Source organism: Mustela nivalis (assembly GCF_964662115.1).
Source record: "Mustela nivalis genome assembly, chromosome: 2".
In the NCBI taxonomy this organism is placed as follows: Eukaryota; Metazoa; Chordata; class Mammalia; order Carnivora; family Mustelidae; genus Mustela; species Mustela nivalis.
Window position 1 is genome coordinate 170,994,734 of NC_139021.1, and position 20,004 is coordinate 171,014,737.

Consider the following 20,004-nt stretch of genomic DNA (forward strand, 5'->3'; position numbering starts at 1 on the left):
ACCAGATATCAAAGATAAAGTATAACCCCAAAAGGTAAAAGAGCTCAATATCAATTTTTCCACTGATTACATGTTAAAATAATAATATTTGGGATATACTGGGTTAAATAAATACATTAACAACCATTTTTTACTTTTCCAAATGTGCCCACCAGAAAAGATATAATTACGTCTACAGCTCATATTATGTTCTATTAGATTGTGCTGATCTAGAACTTAGTTTATTTGAATTCTGAGTTTCCACATTCAAAAAAGGAAGACAAACATTTTGCCTCGCCCACTGTCCTTGGATATTCGATCTATTTTTGTCGTGTTACAAGATAAGCGAGAATAACGCTTTACTTCTTACTAGTTCTTCATTCCACAAGCCCTGGGAAGGGAGGTGAGCACTGGGCTTCCATCCATCAGTCAAAAGCTCCAAAAGGCATTAAGGTCTCATTTTCTCTGCAGGCAAGTACCGGAGTTTCTGTAGTGGGCAATCTCCAATTCTAACTGTATCTCTTACTCAGAAATATTATTTCAGAATCCTCTTTGTAAACCCACTGGCCTCCTAATTAACTCATCAAGAGAAGGTGTTTGAAAAGCCTTTTATTAGCAGCTGAGTTAGGGAACTCTTGGCCAGAAACATTTATGTTTTAGCCTTCTTGCTTCCTGCTGCCCTGACCTGAATCCCGTAAGAGACGTTTCTACGACTTGTATCCAGGAAACAGGAACGCCGACACCATCCTTTGACAAGTGGTTCTATGACCTGAAGGAATCCACTTCCCTGGGCTGAAGTTTGGCCGTTTGTGAAGTTGGCAGATGGCTTCTAAAGGTCCTTCTACTTTTTGTGCTCGATTTAAAATCCTAGACTTAAAAAAAAAACCCAAAACTCGGTTTTCCAATCTTACATCTTGATCGTGACAAGCTTATTGGTTGGTGTCATATCAAGTGCAGTAATCAAAACCGCTGTTTTGTCATTAAAACACAAGCCTCTCTGGTCTCAAAAAATAAAAAAATAAATATTCTTGTCCTAAGTCTTGGGTGATCAAATCTAAGCAGGAGAAGTACCCGTAGCATGTCCCTGATTATTTGAGAGTAAAAACCATGTCCGGCGTGTGCAATCACCCCTGGCTAGCAGTCTGGGCGTGTCTACCAAGAACTGCAAAGTGCACGTCCCATGATCCTGCTGTCCCCTTCTTGGGATCTATCACAGGAAGCTATTGGAAATTTGATAGATTTATATGGAGAATGAATGAACCAGGCTACTTAACTCAACATCATCATAGGAAAAAGTCAGATGTCAGGTGAATTGTAAAATAAATAGATTAAATAGGTCTGTACAATGGAATAATATTACAGTGTCAAAATGGTTTTAAAGAGCTATTTCAGAACCTAGGAAAGCATTCCTAACACATAGTGTCAACGTCAGGTTATAAGGAAATTCTTCAAAATGATAAGAATGATTCTCCCCATGGAGTGACATCTTGTGAGTGATTTTTATCTTCACAGTCATCCTTTTCTCTAAATTTTCCTAATTCTTTAACAATTCCAATTACTTTAATAAATCAGAACAATGGTGACTTTTACAGAGAAACCCGTCACACTTTTCTCAGCCCTGCAGGGCTCCAGGCTGTATCTGATTTTGTGGCAGATTTGAAGCTGAACTGGAAAATCTGGGGCTCTCGTTGCTTTAGAAAAGGGCATAGTAGGGCTCAGTAAAGATTTGGTTAATGACTGAAGAACCAGAGGTGATAAAATATACATCACAAAGAGTCAAATCAAATAATTTTTAAGCTTCAGCTGTAATTTTCAAATGAATGGTTACCGAAACTAATTATGAGTGGAGAGGAAAAATGACTGCAATGAACTGAGCTCAAAGGAAAGTTTTTACGGAGGGCACCTGTATTGGTGTGCTTGGGCCGCCATCACAAAGCACCAGAAAGGCATCTCTCAGAGTTCCAGGGGCTGGAACTCCAAGGCCAAGGTGCCTACAGGTTTGGTTTCTGCTGAGCCCTCTCTCCTTGGCGCACCCATGGCTGCAATCTCGCCGTGTCCTCATATGGCCTTTCCTCTGTGTGTTCCCATCCCTGGTGTCTCTTTATTTGTTTAAATTTCCTCTTCTTATAAGGTCACCAGTCAGACCGGTTTGGGGCCCACCTTAACAGCCTCATTTTAACTTAGCTCACCTCCTTAAAGGCCTATCTCCCAATACAGTCATATTCCGAAGTCCTGGGAATCAGGCATTAAAACTCAACATGTGAAAATTAAGGGCACGCAGTTCGGCACATAACAGCATCCATCCCAAGTGATTCCACTGACCTTAAATCTTCCAAGTAATCCCAGCTGATACCTGGGCGCTCAGAGGCAGACAGGCCAGGGAGCTGGCCAAAGACTTATTATCAGCGGCCATAAACCCTTGGTTGAGGGCTGCTAGTGAAGAAGCCGGAGAAGGAGGAGCTAAGTGGCAGGGCTTGGATCTGAGACACCCAAGACTTTTTTTTTTTTTTTAAAGATTTATTTATTTATTTGACAGACAGATCACAAGGAGGCAGAGAGGCAGGCCACAGAGAGGAGGAAGCAGGTTCCCTGCTGAGCAGAGAGCCCAGTGCGGGGCTCGATCCCAAGACCCTGGGATCATGACCTGAGCTGAAGGCAGAGGCTTCAACCCACCGAGCCACCCAGGTGCCGCCCCCAGCCCCTCCCCCCAAGCCCCAGACTTTTATATGGAGCTGAGGATCCCTTTAGGGAAGTTTCTGGAGGAAAAGTGAGGAACCAGGGGCACCTGGGTGGCTCAGTGGATTAAGCCTGTGGCTCAGGTCATGATCCCAGGGTCCTGGAATCGAGCCCCACATCAGGCTCCTTGCCCCACATCAGAGGGAGTCTGCCTCTCCCTCTCTCAATCAGGTAAATAAATAAAATCTTAAAAGAAAAAAAAAATGAGCTACCAAGTTGGAAGAGTCAGTGTAGCTAAGCCTTTCATCCTTGGCTAAGAAACTGGCCTGGATCCTGTAGATAATGGGGAACCATTAGACAATATTAATATAATACTCGTGTGACTTCCCTGTTTCTTATTTGTTTTGTTTTTTAATGCCAGCAGCTGAAAATGTCTATTCTGTGTAAGCCTACAGAGGTGTTTCTTATTAATACAGAGCATTTGAATAAAGATAACCTTGGCAAACAAGGCTTGGGGTTCAAAGAAAAGACAGCCTTTGTTCCAACAAATAAAAATATCACAGAATTGAATAAGCCCTTTTTTGTTTCCCTGTGCCTACACAGCCAAAGGAAAAAGTTAAGTCAATTATCCTGATAATCCTGTTTTATTTAGGAAGCTTTTAGCTTTACTGGAAGATGCCTACCTAGTCTTACTCCCTTTTAGAAGAAAATCATTAATCACGAGCCATCTAAATGCAAGAGGTAAAATGACCATTCTTTCCAGAATCTTCTTTTTTGGAGTTCCTGCATTGTACAGGCTGATTCTTTCTTAACCTCTGACTTCCTCTGCTACCCTCAGGAGTTGCCAAGTTCCCCCACCAAAAGATCCCCAGAGGAAGGAGGCTACAAGAAAACTCACTGGCTGTGATGGGGCCTGCTTTTCTTATTGAAATGGAGATTTAAGGTCAGTGAACCAAACAAAAACCAAAACACAGCAAACTCATCAAAATGCAGGCCCCTAAATTGAGACTAACACTGCTTCTCTCTTAATTTAAAAGAGAGATGGAACAGAATGCCACTGGCTTCCCAGAAAACGTGGCACTTTTCCCTAGTTAAGCAAAATAGATTTAATTTGCCTTCTATTTTAAGGCTCGGCCCTCTATTTTGTCTCTATCCTTGTCCTTTTACCTCATCTCTCTTACCGCCTTCCAGTGCTTTTTATCTTTGCAAACACCTTAAATCTTTTTTGGAACAAGACACCCATACAGACACACTCATCCCAACAAATAACACTTGAAGGTCCTCGCTGGTCACGCCGCTGCTCAGGCTCGTTCCTTCCCCCCACTTTGGCTCCTGAAAGCCTGGAGAGTGCGAAAGGAAACAGCTCTGTCTGCCATCTACATTCTCAGCTGGGTGTTGGCCAAGGTGAAGGCGAGAGGACATCTGACAGAGGGTCTATTCTCTGTGTCCCGGGACGGTTACCATGTGCTGTGGACTGAATAGTGTTCCGCCCGCCACCCCAGATTCCGATGCGGAAGCTCTAGCCCCACCGCGATGGTATTTGGAGGTGGGGTTCTCGAAGGAAATTCATGTTTAGATGAGTTTGTGAGGATAGAGTCCTCGTGATGGATCAGTGTCCTTATAAGAAGAGGGCTAGGCTCCAGAGCTTCCTTTCTCTGTCATGTGAGGACACAGCGAGAAGGTGGCCATCTGCAAGCTGGGAAGAAGGCCCACGCCAAGAATCCAATCTGCTGGCACCTTGATCTTGCACTTTCCAGCCTCCAGAACTGAGAGAAAGAAGTGTGTGCTGCTTAAGCCACCCAGTCTGTGGTATTTTGTTCTAGCAGCCCCGGCTGACGAAGACACCATAATTGCACCGGCTAAGGCTTGAAGGCAAAGCAGCAAACCTCCCACTGCCTTTAGCCTCCAAGCCTCCTGGCAAGTCACGTGCACGCCCCACAGAGAGCTCTGAGGGGTTTCCATGAGCTCCTCGCCCAGTGCCTGTGACGGGTGGTGACGGGTGGTGCACTCGTCATCCCGGAGGGTCCCCAAGCCTCCACCATGTCATTTCTTAGAAAAACCAGAAGCACCGGTCCTTACACCCCAGCTTTTGCTATACTGCAAGGATCTGGTGGCATTTCACAGGAAATACCATTTTCCTCTTGTGTGTTCTTGGGAGCTGGCCTTTTCTCTGCTAGTGTTGCAGTTTCCATCAAGTTTTACCATGTGGCATCTCTCTAAATTTATGGCTAATTTACTTTTTTTCTATCCCATTCAGTGAAGACCAATCACAATAAATTACACATTGCGATTCGCAGCCCCAGCACATTCCAGTTGACGACAATATGTTAATTACAGAAGCTTGCACTGTTCATCTAAATGAAGACTGGTAAGGCTCAATGGTCTGAAGGGGGGAGGGGCCATCTAAAACCTGTGCCATCGCCAAGGTCTTTGCCGCCTGCCAGGCAAGCTGACCGTGTTCCCTCGCAGCAGCTTACACAGAGCAGGGGGGAGCGGAGTTAGGATGATTATTCAGAAATTCATCTATTTGAAACCGACATAAACTCGCGTGACATTTGGATCGTGATCAAACACAACTTTCACTCTTGCTCTCTCATGTCTTTTAAAAATTTCATTCTCACCTGCAGCCAGGTGGGAACTCCAGCAGCTGCTCAGGGCTTTCCACATTCCCACAGTCCCTTGAAGGCCCAGACGGACTCAGTTTGGAAACAGAATGTCCTTCCTCCTTCCCCAGCATGGCATTATTCCGGGTGGGAATCCTGACGGGGAGGGGGCACAGTTCTTCTTCTTCTCCTTCCTCTTCCTCCCCCTCCCCCTCCTCCTTCTGCTTTTTTAAGGATTTATTTATTTATTTTAGAGCCAGAGAGTGAGCAAGCAGGGGAAGGGGGCAGAGGGTAGGGGGTGGGGCAGAGAGAGAGAGAGAGAGATTGAATACTGAAACACGGACTCTCCACTGAGCCAGGAGTCCACTGTGGGGCTCCAGCCCAAGACCCTGAGATCATGACCCGGGCCAAAAGCAGGAGCCGATCCCTTAACCAACGGAGCCACCCTGGCTCTCTCCTTACTCACCTGCCCGTGGAGGATGGGAGGGGGCGGGTGGTAGGAGGTGAAGGAGAGAAGAGAAGCAGCGGCTGCAGACAGCTCCTGTTCCAACGGGAGCTCCTATTCCAACGGGAACTCCTAAGCTCCCCGTTTCTTTCCGCCCAGCAGAGTTCAGGCTGAGGCTCAGGCCGGGCCCTTTCAGAAACGGAACTGCCGTGCCCTCTCTCCTGCAGCTCCCTAACAGGATGGTTAGATCCTTATTTTGGGGCCATCCTGACTTCCTCTAGGTTACACCTCGAGTCTCCCTTGCCTAGGTCTCCCGGCCCCTCCAGGCTGGTCCTTTAGCACAAGACCCCCGATGGCCCTGTGGCTGTTCTGCTCCCACAGCTGTGGGAACAGAGCAGGGGGCTCCCACCAGCACCTCTGATACACTCGGTCCTTTCTGGCCTTCCGATTTCCTGCAGCACTTAGACCCCTAGAGTCAGAGGCCAGCCCCCCTGGATCTCCCAACTACATCAACACATTGTCAACACTCTCAAGGGCTGCTCTGGAAATCCCGCTGGCTTAGGTTTGGGTAAGGGGTGGGGAGAGCTCAAAGCACAACCCCATGCTGCTCCTCAGCACTCGTTTGACCATATCTGATCCTTTCTTCGTCATTGTCATTCTGGCTTTGGGGTCTAAGCATTGTGAGGCAGTTCCTGGGGTCACATCCTTTGGAAAGCTACATAAGGAGAGGGATCCGTATCTACCCTAGAGTCCAGTGGTTCTCAGTCCAGCAACATGGCCCCCATGTCCTGGTCCCAGCACATGGAGAATCTTCTGGAGGGTTGCTGAAATAATGGGTACGAGATTCTCCTAGCATTTCGTGCCTGGGAGGAGGGCTGCTAAATGCTCTGGAACATGTGGGGCATCCCTACACACTGACCCAAAATGTTAGAGAGACCACCCTCCTAAAGAAATGCAAGTCATCAAAAGTAGGGCAAAAAAGTCGAATTCTTATAAACTCATATCATCTGGAGACCCCTTTATGTTTAGTGAGACCTTCTCCTAAGATTGAGTCACCAAGCTAAGTGTGATCAGGAAAGAATCCTCCTTTCTACCTAGGTCATAAGCAGCTTGGGGGCAGATGCCATTTCTGACCCTTTTTTTTTTTTTTAAAGATTTTATTTATTTATTTGACAGAGAGAGATCACAAGTAGGCAGAGAGGCAGGCAGAGAGAGAGAGGAGGAAGCAGGCTCCCTGCTGAGCAGAGAGCCTGATGCGGGACTCGATCCCAGGACTCTGAGATCATGACCTGAGCCGAAGGCAGCGGCTTAACCCACTGAGCCACCCAGGCACCCCATTTCTGACCCTTTGAATGGCACTCTGGGTACAGCGGGTTCCGATAAGGTCTGTTGAGTGTGATGAACTGAACTGCATTCCACAACTTCATGAGAATATGAGCAAGGACCCAAACACATAAAATCTGAGAAATAAGAGAGAAAAGTCTTGAGTCAACAGGAAAAAACCAACAGCGTTGAGGAAATGTATTTGCTGTCCCTTACTGTGTTCACCATCCCCTCCCTGACGGCTTCTATTTCCAACCCAGCGCCAGCCTTCCCCCTTCCCCACCACCCCTCCATCCCCTCCACTCACCACCCCTTCCCTCCCTCCCTCCCTCAACCCTTCCAGCATCCCAACCCCCAACCGCAGCCTGGCCAAGAATTCCATAAACACCCAAACATCAAGTCTAGGACTTCTGTTGATCAAGCAATGGAGGAGAGCCATGCTGAGCGAGGGACACGAGAAAGACGGACTTCAGGAAGGCACAAGTCAACATCCCAGAAGGGAAAGGGGTCTTGAGGAATCTGAGAGGAAGGGGGCCAGGAGAGACAAAGCGCAGGCAGGGCCGTGGTGGGGAAGAGCATGGAGATGGGGAGCAGAGGGGCTGGGGACGGCCTCGGCATGGCAAAGTGGGGAGCAGCTTCTGAGGGTCTTCAGGCCCTGTATGCTCATTTTTGTTTGTATTTTTGAGCTTCTCTCCTAGGTTTGGGAACTCCCAAAAGGGATAGGCTCTGCAGATATCAAGTCAACAGTTGACTGTTACATGAGGATCTACTATATGAAAAGCCCAAATCATCTTTGAAGAGCCTTTTTATTTTTATTTATATTTTTAAAGATTTTATTTATTTGAGGGAGAGTGTGCCTGTGAGCAGGGGGAGAGGCAGAAGCAGAAGTAGAGGAGAAGCAGGCTCCCCAGTGAGCAGGGAACCTGAGGCAGGGCTCAATCCCAGGACCCTGAGATCATGACCTGAGCCAAAGGCAGAGGCTTAACCTACTGAGCCACCCAGTCGTCCCTGAACAGTATTTTTAATTGCGGCGAAATACACGTACCATAAAAATTTACCATCTTCACTATGGTTGTGCGCACATCAGTATTATTAAGTATAGTCAGAGCATTCCGCAACTGATCTCCAGAACCTTTCCATGCTCCTAAACAGCTCCCCATCCCCCGCCCCCTCCGGCCGCTGGCTGTCAGCACTCTGCCTCCTGTCTCTATGAGTTTGATCTCACGGAAGTGGCATCGTCACAGTATCTGTCTTCTTGTCGAGGAGCGTGCATCTTTCAGTCCTACTATGTGTCTGTGACTGTGTGTGACTGTGAACTACAGGAGGAAGGGAAATTTAAAACTGGGGTTGTTGCCACCACCACCAATATTGTCAGCAAATCCAACAAGAAGCCCGCCCTGGCGACAGCCTTTTTGTACCCCTGGTCCCATGGCAGAGACACCCGCATCCCAGCTTTTATTTCTGTCCTGACTTTCCTCCCTCTCCCTTCCCCCCCATCCAAAGCTGCCTGGACCAACTATCACACCGAACTCTGGAACAAACTAATTCACACAAAGCTGCTAACAGCTGACAGTATAATAAGTCACATTGTGTCTCAACATAAAGGACTCAATCTCTAAAAGTAGAATTTCGGACGGCAGCCTGCTATAGAGTGTTCGTGCCCTCCCCCCATTCATCTGTTGAAACCTACTCCCTGTTGTGATGGTATTTGGAGGTGGGGCCTCTGGGAGGTAATTAGGTTAGGGAGGTGGAGCCCTCTGGAATGAGATTAGTGCCCTTATAGAATAGCCAGTAGGGCCGCCCTGGCCCCTCACCAGGTAAGGACACACCGAGAGTCTGTGAGTTGGGATGCGACTGTCATCACACACCCAGACTGCCCAGCTTCCAGACTGTGGGGGATAAATGTTGCTCAGAAGCCAGACTATGGGGTGACAGCAGCCAGAACGGACTCAGACCCAGCTGTGGTTTGGTAGAGGAGACCCTATCCCCAGCAGCCCTTTAGATGTCTGCACAAAGTGACAGGGTCCATCTCTGTCACCTGAACTCTGTGACGCTCAGATCTGAAACGCTTTGCCTTGTGGATGCATCCTAGGAAGAATGCATCTACTAAAGCTGAGCCCCAACAGCAGAGCACTTTCCAGAACCCCCCTGTGCTGGAGCCGAGCTGCCACCCTCGGCCTCCGCTGCCCAGGTGAACCTTCTAGAAGAACCAGGAAACCAGACTGGGTTGGGAAGCCATCGATGATACCAGTGGAGAGACCTCGGAAGGCCAGCTCTTCAGGGCCGCTGATACAGGATGCGCTGTCTTGCCTGAGCCAGGAATGGGAGGCACGTGACGTATGGAGGGAGGACACAGCAAGAACGGGTCTCAGAGCTGTGACCCGAGGCACGAGGGCCCTGGAGTGTTTGCATATGGTGGTCCCAGCAGCCACGCAATCCCTGGAAGCAAGGGGGCTGGCCTTCGCAGGTCTCCGCAGAGAGCAGGGTGGCAATGAGAGCCCTGGCCCGGTGAAAGGATCCGGCCGGTTCTTCCAGAGGAACATGAACAGCTGCGTGGCTCATGTATGCAAACCACCCACACGCTAGAAATCTGAAGTGGTTGCCCCTAGAAACAGTAATAAACCATGGTCCAATTATGGAGCGATTTCCCTGGCTACGGCAGAGCCGTGCAGGAGAACTTCCTGGTGGGAGAACTCGGGCCGAAGCTGAAGGTGCTGATGGTTTCCATAAAGGGAACTAGCCATTACCTGCTACCAGGTAAAACACCGACACAGCACTTTCTCGGAGAGAGAGGAGAAAAGAGCTCGGTACACGAGTTTTACTGCCCATGAAACCCAATCTCATAAAATTCCCTCTGATACGAATCGGCACCAGGCAGGCATTTAAATATTTAGCATCTTCTGAGATGTAATTAGCACTCTGCTCTGCCCATCTGTGTTTGCCGTCCCCTCCGGAGGGAACAGGATGCCATTTCACTGATTTGGCGGATTTATCCACCTGGCTTTTGAGCAATTGGTCGTTTTTCCATCTGATGGCGAATGCCTCCCCCCTCTGCCCCACGCTCAGCCTACAGGCGGGTCCCCCCACCTCAGTGCTCCCAAATCCAAGAGGAAAGCTCAAAGAGAACTCGAGAGAGGAGCATTGGTTTTCCCGTCACTTGCCTGCCCTCCGATCCTTCTGGAACATGCAATGGGCAATCCACTGTGACGTGAGTGGGAGCAGCTCGGAAGCCCAGAATTGGCACATGCCTCAATGACATATCCTGAGGGATAACATCTGCTTGTTGACCAAGTGGGTGGGCCCCGGGGAGGTGTGGACAGGCTGGGCGGGGCGCGAAGGCCTTGGTGCAGGGGACGCAGCTGGCTGGCAGGAAGGCACTGCCATCCCACAGAGCTTGACTCTGACCTTCTAACCCAACGAATCATCTCATCTGGACTTCCCCTCGGTTTCTGGCAGGATTTGTTATCATCAAGGTAACACTGATTTCAAGGAAGTAGCTTCTTTGTTTCCTTATGGCTGAATACCACGTCAAATGATGGCTTGCCCCACCCAGAAGTTCCAGAGTGCCCAGACTATGCCCTTCAGGGTGGGGTGTGCCCTCCTTCAGCCCCGGACGGATGTGCCTTGGTCCCAAGGCGTCAGCCTTTCTGGGTGAGTTTCCAGCGCTGGGGTTCAGTCAAGAAGAGTCGAGATCTCCTAATCACATGGAAGAAATGAGCCTTCTCTTCTGCTGACGTGCATTGTCCACTCCATCCTGGGGTCCCAGGAGCGCAGCTCTACCCTCTGGAGTAGAAAGTAAGCCATCAAGTATAGGGACGCGCAGGCATGTGGACGGCGTCCCACGCAAGGGGTTCCACGCTTGCTTTGGCTTAGCTGTCTTCGAACAGAAGCAGCACCTCGACATGGGGCAGCTCAGGTTAGTGCAGACGGGAGACCTGACGCCCAGCTCCTTCCACTACCTCCCTTCCACCCACGGGCCCTGAAGGAGCCCCACGGAACCTGCTGGAATCCCCAGAAACTTTTGGAAACCACTGATCCAGTGTGACTCCATCTTCTGCACATGAACATAAATAAATAAACAAACAAACCCAGTGTAAACAGGAAAACAAGTCAGGGAGCAGATCCGTGGGGAAGCTGGGCCTGAGACCCTCCCCCGTCCGCAGGCAGATGGCCTGTCCCGCTGGGACACATCCCTTCCTAGGTCAACCCCTCTCCCTGGTCTCTGCTCCGCACTAAATGCCAGACAGGGTGTTTATTGTTCCCAGACTCGGGTCCCTGCCCCTTCATCCCCACAAACCCACGAACCCCGTGAGCCCCTCGGGCCCCAGCCTCGTCCGTGTGTGTCCTGGGAGGGAGGCACCCAGGCTGGGGCAGCGACTGTTTGCCTTGCTGAGGCAGAGGACTAGCATGGCTTCTTTTGTTTGATGTTGCTAAGTTATCAGAAAAAAATAAACCCACAGCTCCACAATGAGGTTTTCCGTCTCCCGGGGCCATGGGGGCCGGAGCTGAGGCTGAGGCTGGGTGACGGGACCGTGGGGCAGAAGACAGCTGCCGTGTGACCAGAAGACAGCAAAATGGCAAGGAAATGACATTAACTTTCCAGGGGCTTCCAACTCCACCGCCTCCCCTAAAGGGTATGCCTTACGTCTGGAAATGACACAGGACTCACACCTCGGGGTCCTGCTTTTCTCTGCCTCGTGCACCGTCTTCTTTCTGTGCTCATACTTTCTGCCTCTGTCCTCTCTCCCTTGTTTGCCCCTTTTCGTTTCTTTCACTCCCCCGTTCTGTGGGTCTGTCCCCACAGGTGGCTCTTCCTCTGTCTTTCTCTGTTGGTTCTCTTTTCCTGCTAGGCTCCTGTCTCTCTGCTTCTGCTTTTCCTTTGGTTGCATGTGTGAACACACGCATACGTACACACGTGCGCATGGACACGCAGAGGCATGCACACAATTCATACTCCCAGACACACACATACACACAAGTGCCCATACAGTACACACATACACACAGATGCAGAATCCCACAGACTTCACACGCACACACACACACACACACTCTCTCTCTCTCTCTCTCCCCGACCCCAGCCTCCCCCACTGAGCCAAGTAAACTCCAAGGAAGACCACCTCCATCCCAACAGGCTTGTTGACATCTCTTTGTACTCAAAGAACAATTAGTAACCCTTAGTAACCACAGGGGTGACTCGGTTCATCACAAAGTTTCCCAGCAGGCGAGGACCAAGAAGCTGCCACATCGCCCCCTGGAAAGGAGTTTCCTGTCTCAGTCATCTCAGCAGGTGGTGACCTTGGTGCTCCCCGCCCCCACCCCGCCACCGTCAGACTGCTAAGAAACGAAACATCTCTTGTGCCTTCCGAAGATGCTTGTGTTTGGAGTCTGGAGGCCTGAGTTGGTTTAGGTTTTCTGGGACTGGGAAGGCAGTTTTGTTTTGGGAAGGGAGACCATAGTCAGGCTGGTTGGTTTGCTTGGTGGCTCTAGTCTTGTTTAAAGGACCCACCCCCAGAGAGTCGCCAGGGCTGCCGTCAAAGTCAAAAGCAAGATGGTAGACTTATCAGGTCAAGGAACAGAGAGAGACAAAGGAGTTTGAGTTTCCCTTGTGGCTTGGCTACAGATGAGCTGTGGGATGTGACAGCCAGGTAACTCCCCGTGGCCCGCATCACATGGTCTCCCAGGCCAGCAGCCCAGCCACAGTGACATGACTAGCTAAGAAGCTGGTGCAGAAAATTCTTTATCAGGGCTGAAAGGCAATGAACAGGGAACTGCAAAATATTTTTATTTCTTTTTAATGTATTCAAGGCGAACACACGATTTAGAATTCCCTTTTGCACAGTAGTTCTGGGCTGATTGTTTTGAAGGCAAGTAGCCGTACAGCTATAGGCACCAGGTACCTGAGCAGAAAATCAGGAAAGGTGATTTGACCAAAATAGGGAAAGCAGGAGAGAATATTTAACATTGGGATCAATCCAGAAAATCTGCCACATATGGTAGTTCTCCAGTACTTAGTCAGCCACAACGGTGATGCTATAATATTGGGTAATAACTAATGTTCAAAATAGGAAATCCCCCCACGCATCACAAAAATGTGAAATAAAGTTCAATGTATTCTGCTTAAATAGAAAGGAATATATATATACATACATATATATATATATATATATATACACATACATATATATATATATATATATATCCGTGTATATGAATAAGTATTTATGTGTCTGTATATATATATTTGTATAATTTATAAAGGATTTAATCTTCCTAAAGGTTAAAATATTAAACTTGAATGTTTAACTTAAAATGTTAAATTTTATACTTCCTAAAAGTTGCAAATGTTCATCTCATAAAATGTTAAAAATAAAAAATATTGGGGTGCCTGGGTGGCTCCATTGGTTAAGCAACTGCCTTCAGCTCAGGCCATGGTCCCAGGGTCCTGGAATGGAGCCCCATGTCTGGCTCTCTGCTCAGCAGGGAGGCTGCTTCCCCCTCTTCCCCTCCTTCCCCACCCCCACTTAAGCTCGCTCTCAAATAAACAAATAAAATCTTTTTTAAAAATGAATTAAAAAATGTCTGGGTCTTACATGAATAAATCCTGAGCTATTTGGAGAAACTAAGGTATAACTTGACATATTTTGCAGGAGTCCCAGGTAGCTGACATTTCTCCATACGTGATTTATAAGCAATTCTCAAGTGCCTAGTTGTTATAAAGAATTGATTGTCTGGGGCGCCTGGGTGGCTCAGTGGGTTAAAGTCTCTGCCTTCAGCTCAGGTCATGATCCCAGGGTCCTGGGATCAAGCTCCGCATCGGGTCTCTGCTCACCAGAGAGCCTGCTTCCTCCTCTCTCTCTCTGCCTGCCTCTCTGCCTACTTGTGATCTCTGTCTGTCAAATAAATAAGTAAAATCTTAAATTAAAAAAAAAGAAAGAAAGAAAGAAAGCAAAACAGAGATAATGAGACCCTATCTCATAGGTATACTATGAGGATTAAAAAATATTAAAAAAAAAAATTGATTGTCTTTGTATCTTTTGAGGGCGTGCCGGTGTGGACTGGAGCAGTGTATTGGTTATCAAATGTCACTATAACAAATTACAATGAACTTAGTCACTGAAAACAACACATACATGATCTTATAGGTCAGAAGCCTAAAACAGGTCATGCAGAGCTAAATTCAAGGTGTTGGCAAGACTGTGTTCCTTTCTGTAGACACTAAGAGAGAAACTAATCCCTTGCCTTTTTTTAGCTTCTAGGAGCCGCCCACATGCCGTGGCTCATGGCCCCCTCCCTCCATCTTCTAAACCAGTAATGGCGGCCTGAGTCCTTCTCACATGGCATCCATCTGACCCCTTCCTTCCACAGTCACATCTCCTCCTCGCAACCAGGAAATCTCTGTGTAAGGAGTCATGTGATCAGATTGGACTCACCTGGATTATTTAGACAAATCTACCTGTCTCCCCAGTCCTTAATCACATTTGAAAGTCCCTTTTGCCTAGTAAGGTGACACATTCACAGATTCCCAGGGTTCGGAGGCAGATATTGCGGGGGGGGCAGGTGGAGGCCAGCATTCTAGACTTGGAATTAACAGAGGTCTGTTCAAGTATAAGGAAAGTCCCCAAACTGGTGCATACCAGAGTAAGGCACAGAATTGCTCTGAACTTTTGCTTTCTCTTCTGGTCAAATAAGAAAAATGGGAGGGATTCTCTACTTGATTGACTATATCAGAGGGCAATCTGCGACTGTCACACTCCTAAAGCATTATATGAAATCCTGGAGTGAGGCTGTTTACAGTGTCTGGCGGGAAGTAGGGCACAGAGAGAGCTCCGTGAGTGTCAGAGCACCTTATAAACAATTGGCTTCTGATAACACAGCCACCAGATCAATACGCTGGGTTGGACACCTTCCAGCAAAGTTGTAGTGTGAATTGGTCTGCATTTCAGGAGACTCAGGCTTTAGTGCAGTAAAAACCAAGATGATGGGAACCCTTGAATCCCGGGAGAGACGTTCTATGCTGCTTCATTAAAGTATCCCGCACGTGCACGACACGGACGCATGGCAGGACGAAATAAAGCCTGCAGCTCCGGGGAGGACATGCTAAAAGGCTCATGCCATGGTCCTTCCAGGCTGAGACAGTTCCAGGGACAGCTCAGATAAACTGAGAAGGCCAAGGATACCCCTAAATTGGCCTCGATGCGAAGCCTGCTTCTTCCTTTCCCTCCAGCTCTGCCTACTTGTGCTCGCTCTCTCTGTCAAATAAAATCTTTAAAAAAAGAAAAAAAATAGATGTTTGCGAAATGCCTTTTGTCTTTGTTCCCACTTGGGATCATGATGAACTTGCCGTGTGCCTTGCAGGGACGACGAGGCTATGGTCAGACCCCTGTTGTCTGAGCTCCGTGTTGGCAAACGCGAAGACATCAGTCGTCCAGCTGTTTCTACAGTGCCTACGTTAGTCTTAGCAATGTGTTCGTTCTCCATGTTGGAATGGGATTTTCAACATGGAGATGTTGTTGGGTTCGGGTTTTTTGTGTGGGGCACATTCAAACTGATGTAATGATATAGAAGTAAAGACACTGGCGGAGAGCTTGCGGGGGGAAGGTTAGTGGGAGCAGAAGTGTGAGGGACCACGGGAATAGGGACTACCTTACAGAGAACCAAGAGGTGATAGGGATGGTTGACAGTAGGAGAACTAGCGGTCTGGGTATACATTCGCCATTGTAGAGGTAACAGGTGAAGGAGCCGAGGGAGGTGTATTTGGCTGGGAGGAAGGGGGACGGCGGCGGAGGCAGGGATGGTGTGGGTCATGGGTGGGGCTAGCGTGCTGGAGCGAATCCACGTCTCTCAAGGCAGGAAGGCAACAGGCAATGTCTGAAGTTGATAAAATGAGAAACAGCAGTGTCAGCGTGTTCGCTGAAGACAGGGAAATCACCACCACAAACAAACAGAAGTGAGCAAATGCAATTAGCTGGTGGGGGGGTGGTTGCAAGAGGTTGAACGGAGGCCACTTGTTCTTCAGCCTAAAAGCCCTTCCACCAAGAGCAGTTTGCTAAAAGCCAATGTGCATGTGTTATCTGCAGGGAACGGATGTTAAGAAATGCAAATACTGAAGAGTCTCCCTGTTATTTTTACAATAATCTACTCTTTCAGAGGGATTTAATTCTTTTTAAGAAAAATGTGCCACAATTTTAAATATTAGCTGGCATGGTCGGGTATAGGTCTGACCGATAGGGTGCACGTATACAGATCTTAATGACGACACTGATCTTTTTCATGTGTTGGCCAACATTTCATTATGAAAATTTTTTAATATGCAAATAAGTAGAAGAAATGTTATAGTCACCCCCCATATACCTATGACCTAGATTGTACAGTTAGCTTTTCATTAGGCTCTTTTTATTAACTACCCGTCCATTTAGCCGTTCGTCCATCTATCAGTTCACCGTAGCTCTTGGAGGCATGTATGACTTTTTTTTTTTATTGGTAAAAAACACAAAGCACAAAATTTTTTGTCCTAATTTTTAAGTGGACAATTCAGTAGCGTTAAGTCTATTCCCACTGTGACACGAACTAGATCTCCAGAACTTTTTCCCATTTCAAAACTGAAACTAAACCTATGAAACGAGCTCCCTCACACCTCCCCACCGCACACCGGTAACCGCCCCTCTACTTTCTGTCTCTGGGATCTGGACTACTCTAGATGCATCACGTAAGTAAATCATCCAGTATTTATCGCTGTGTGACTGGCTTATTTCTACACCACTAACGTAACGTCGTCCAGGTTCATCCCTGTTGTAGCATGTGACAGGATTTCTTTCCCTTGTAAGGCTCAGTAAGATTCTAGCCTATGTATACTCCATATTTTGTTTCTCCTCTCATCCATTGGGAATAGGGCTGTGATGAACATGGGTGTGCAATATCAGTGTGAGACCCTGGTTTCAATTCTTTTGTATCTTTTCCCAGAAATAGTATCGCTTGGTCATGCTGTGGTTCTGTTTTTAAGTTTTTGAGGAACCTCCATGCTATTTCCCACAGAAAACATGCCATGTTACAATCCTGCCAGAGGTCGCGATAAGCTACATCCTCTCAGACCCTTGTTATCTGCTGGGTATTTGATAGGAGGCCTCCTAATGGAGGTGAAGTGGTTATTACGTTGATTGGTTTTAAGTTAACCATGACCTACATTAAATGAGAAAACAGGATTCCCAGGAAAAACTGCAAAGCTAATGACTAGGCAAAGCTGCACTATTCTAAAGAAAAAATTTTTCCTCAGCGGTAGATGGTAAGTCAGGCAGCTCTTGGGGCCGATCCAGGGATGGAATTTCTCTCTGTGGCAGATTTCCTTCTTGTTTCCTTGTGTGAAGCCAGTGTCCGTGCACAAGTCAGTCTACGGGCTTGTCACCATTGCCGCGGCTAAGAGAACAGTAAATTCTTCCTATGTACTGATAATCAGATTATGGCCTTAAGTAAACCAAACCTCACTTGTTTCATATCCTGAATTTTCCAACTGATTCTGAACCACAGGGGTCCTGGCAGTGTTCATACCAGATTAAGGCTTCATTCTCTGGTGAAAACATCTTTCAGATTAAGATACTGGTTTTTGAACCAAAGGTACTTTTTTGGGCTTCTGGAACATTTGATTTAATTTTCCTGAAATTGGAATGTTTGGATGGATGGACCAGTGTTCTCCTTCTGATTCCATTCATGCAGGTAGCCTGGAGATCACTTTTTAACTCACTCATGACAACTCAGGGAGAGGAGAGCACCCTGGCCTCATCCTGTTCTCACCCTGGAGTTGCATTACGGTAGACTGATCCAGGACTAAACCTGACCTTGGGGTATTTGTGAAGCTGGTAAGGAGATTAGCAAACAGAACCCTTAAGAACAATTAATCCATTTCTACACAGTTGCCTGGCTGCTGCTCTACAAAGACAAGTCTAAAACTGGATTTCTTGGTCATTTTAGCCCTGCACTGACATGTGTGGCCAATCGAAAGGCTGAAGATGAAGAAGTACGTGGGAAAGCAGGTGATTACCACCCCTCAAATACTGTGTGACACTTTAGTCAACCACGGCATGGCAGCAGCCGGGTAATCCCACCATAATTGGTTGATCTTGACTAATCCTGCCTCTGGATCATGTTTACTTGGAAGGTCATTTCAGTCATTAAATTAGCATCTTCAAGATTTTGCTCCCCCGCTAAATGGACCCTTTGGAATACCAGCTGCCCTGTGAGGCTTGTTCAAGAAGCAAGGTATCCGCTCTCCTCTTTGGTTACTAAATAAACTAATTAATATTAAGTGGCCAGCCAATAGAGCATTAGAGCCAGCCAGTAGAGCATTTACTGTGTAGTCCAAGTCCACGCAAAGCGTGTTAGCAGCAAGGTCTTACTGCATTTTCACTGTTCTCTGACGCAGGCACTTACTCCTACATAGACAAGCAAAGGGAGCTTAGAAAGGCTAAGTGGCTTGAACTGAAAAGAGCTGGGATTTGAACTGGGTCTGTCCAGGCCTGGAGCACACCTTTCACCCGCCTCCTGGATTACCGTTCTTTGTGCTCCTGGGTTCTTAGAGCTATCCCACCCCAGTGAGCTAGTTATTGCTTTTCCCAGGTTAGCAAGAGTCCCCAACCGGACAGGGACTTCCTCAAGGAGGGAACATGTCTCCTCTTCTTCCCCTGACCCCTACAGCCTAGTTCTGAGCACGTAGTAACTACTGGATGAATGTTTGGTGATGGATCGGTGTGTCTCCATATAATTCCTGCACTTAACCCTACTATATGAGCTTTCCTGCACAGTCAGTTCAGCTATACATAGGACCCTGCATATGGTGGGCAATTTGGGTCCAATGACGTCTCTGCCCAACAAATAAGAGTGGCCTCGGATGAGTTGCTTAGCCTCCCTGGGCCTCTTTTCCTCTTCCACAATTTGACGATTTCTTGGGAGATTTCTTGGGAGATTTCCTGCAATGAAATGCTACTTTTGTAAATAAAGCTTGTAACAAGGCAGTGATGTGACTTGGGGCCCCAAACCTGTAATGAGAGCCCAGAGATGAAAACAGAGTCCTTATGTACCCCAGCCTCTGAAAACAGCCATCAGGTAAGAGACCAGGGAACCCATGCAGCACTTACTAAGAAATGGCAAACCCTTCCTTCCTCCTCCTACATGCAGGCCACAAAGGGCAGGGGAAGCACAGTACCACGTGGTCTTTGGTCTCTGGGAAGGCCCAGTATCTGGGAACAGCGATTCTCTTCTGTCCTCATCAGAGAGGAGAGAAGGGTGCTTCTCTCCGCAGTGGTCCAACCTAAGCCAGCTTGATGGTTCACAATTACTGAGTTGGTTTTTCAGATAATGTTGGTAGCTTCTAGTGGTTTGAGAGAGGAAAGGGTGAACGGTCTCTCACTCCACAATCTAGAAGTCCTAATCAAATTCTGACACACATACTAACTTTAATAAGCAAGCAGGCATAACAAAGCAAAATACAACATTCATCCAAGCTGCCTCTAAGCTCGATACCATCCCTGCCTTCTGTCCTTGGATTCCCTTGAGGCAAACGCAAGAGTATTCTACGGGCTGGCGAGTTTCAGCCAAGGGTCTAGTTATCATCAAGATTCCCATGTGAAGGGGCTTAGGCTCAAAACGGCAATCCAGAAGGCATAGGCTGTCGGACTTTCTCGACCAATTTGTGCAAGGGCAAAGGTACCTATCTGCCATTTCTAGCCAACTGATGCACGTATCTTGAATGTCACGCATTTCACCAATGTAAGAATAGTTTCTGAAAATCCCTAATTAATAAACCTTTGAATGTTGATTTGAGATAAAAGTGTTTCTATCTGTCCAAGTCCTGGCAGAAGACAGACAGCACACTCAGATGAGGTGACGGAAGAACGCTTAAGAAGGCACTGTCACAAAGGTGGGGTCAGGGTAAAAAGAAACAACAAACGGAAGCAGAAGCTCCCCAGGGTAAGCAATGGTGAGAGG

The 20,004-nt window shown here is 47.6% G+C and overlaps 1 protein-coding gene across 1 annotated transcript in view; it reads right to left on the minus strand.

Annotated features, from left to right (window-relative positions):
- LOC309859993 (uncharacterized protein) overlaps positions 1–20,004 on the minus strand; it is a 130,449-nt gene that overhangs the window by 52,034 nt on the left and 58,411 nt on the right. The window contains exons 2-3 of the mRNA XM_082721362.1: positions 7,049–7,163; positions 5,277–5,414 (exon numbers count right to left, since the gene is read on the minus strand). The gene's annotated coding sequence lies outside the window, so the exon portion shown is untranslated. The remainder of the gene's footprint in view (positions 1–5,276; positions 5,415–7,048; positions 7,164–20,004) is intronic.